The sequence below is a fragment of the Artibeus jamaicensis genome, unplaced genomic scaffold (assembly GCF_021234435.1).
Source record: "Artibeus jamaicensis isolate MK-2021 breed Jamaican fruit bat unplaced genomic scaffold, CSHL_Jam_final contig_240, whole genome shotgun sequence".
NCBI lineage: Eukaryota > Metazoa > Chordata > Mammalia > Chiroptera > Phyllostomidae > Artibeus > Artibeus jamaicensis.
In genome coordinates, this window is record NW_026521506.1 from 5,904,734 (window position 1) to 5,906,609 (window position 1,876).

Sequence of the window (1,876 nt, forward strand, 5' to 3'; positions counted from 1 at the left end):
AATAATGGTGAATATAGGCAATTAACATTATTTTTGGATTTCTAGCTAGAAATAGAATTAGCAAGGTGAAGGTTGTTGCACATACAAAATTCAGCAATAACAACCAACAACAAAAGAACAGCATTGAATAATAATTACACTATCCACTTGTTTGATTTTTTTCATTATTGTTTCCTAATAATTTATAATGAGTATATTTTTCCTGATGATTTTCTTAGCCCAATAATTTTGATCTTATTATTTCTATCCTCATTTTTATTTATTTATTTATTTTTAAAATATATTTTATTGATTATGCCATTACAGTTGTCCCATTTTCCCCCTTCATTCCCCTCTACCCTGCACATGCTCTCCCACCAACCTTCCCCTCCCCTTTAGTTCATGTCCATGTTTCAGAAGTTCTTTAGGTGCTTGCTTCGGCAGCACATATACTACAATTGGAACGATACAGAGAAGATTAGCATGGCCCCTGCGCAAGGATGACACGCAAATTTGTGAAGCATTCCATATTTTTAATTAAAACCACAATGAGATACCACTTTACACCCGTCAGGATGGCTATCATAAACAAAGCAACAAACAACAAATGTTGGAGAGGTTGTGGGAAAAAGGGGTCCTTAGTTCACTGTTGGTGGGATTGCAGACTGGTACAACCATTATGGAAAACAGTATGGAATTTTCTCAGAAAAATAAAAATCGACCTGCCTTTTGACCCAGCAATTCCACTGCTAGGATTATATCCTAAGAATCCTAAATCAACAATTTCAAAGAACCTATGCAACACAATGTTCATAGCAGCACAATTTACAATAGCCAAGAGTTGGAAGCAACCTAGGTGCCCATCAGTAAATGAATGGATCAAAAAATTGTGGTACATATACACAATGGAATTCTATGCAAGAAAGAAAGAAGGAGCTCCTACCTTTTGCAACAACATGGATGGAACTGGAAAGCATTATGCTGAGTGAAATAAGCCAGGTGTTGAAAGACAAATACCATATGATCTCACCTTTAACAGGAAGCTAAACAATAAAACAAACATGCAAGCAGAAAAAAAAAACAACAAAGACACTGAAATAGAGAACAAGGGGACAGTGACCAGAGGGGAGAGGGAAGGGAATTTAAGGGGAAAAAGGGGGAGGGATTTGGAGGAACAAATAGGAAGGACACAGGGACGAGAACTAAGGGGGGTGGAAATGGGAGGGAGGTGGGGAGCACAGAGCAGGGGAGGCTGGGATGGGAGAAATAGACAAAAAACTGTACTTGAAAAATAACTAAATAAAATAAAAAATAATAAAAAACTCAAAAAAAGGGAGTTCTTTAGCTTCTACATTTCCCATGCTATTCTTGCCCTCCCCCTTGTTTATTTTTTATCTACTATCTATGCTACTTATTCTCTGTACCTTCTCCCCTCTTCTCCTCCTCCCACTCCCCTGTTGCTAACCCTCCATGTGATACCCATTTCTATGGTTCCACTCCTGATCTAGCTGTCTGCTTAGTTTGCTTTTGTTTTAGGTGTGGTTGTTAATAACTATGAGTTTGCTGTCCATTCACTGCTCATATTTTTTATCTTTTTCTTAGATAAGTCCCTTTAACATTCACATAATAAAGGCTTGGTGATGATGAACTCCTTCAACTTGACCTTACCTGAGAAGTGCTTTATCTGCCCTTCCATTCTAAATGAAAGCTTCGCTGGATAGAGATTCTTGGATGTAGGTCCTTGCCTTTTATGACTTGGAATACTTCTTTCCAGCCTCTTCTTGCCTGTAAGGTGTCTTGTGAGAAATCAGCTGACATCTGACGGGAACTCCTTTGTAGGAGACTGTCCCCTTATCTCTTGCTGCTTCTAAAATTCTCTCCTTCATTTTAATCTTGG

The 1,876-nt window shown here is 38.1% G+C and overlaps 1 non-coding gene across 1 annotated transcript; it reads left to right on the forward strand.

Annotated features, from left to right (window-relative positions):
* The first annotated feature begins 407 nt into the window (after nucleotides 1–407).
* Nucleotides 408–514, forward strand: LOC119045884 (U6 spliceosomal RNA). Its single transcript, XR_005081869.2, has one exon. It is a non-coding gene; the product is annotated as a U6 spliceosomal RNA (small nuclear RNA).
* The last annotated feature ends 1,362 nt before the right edge of the window (nucleotides 515–1,876 follow it).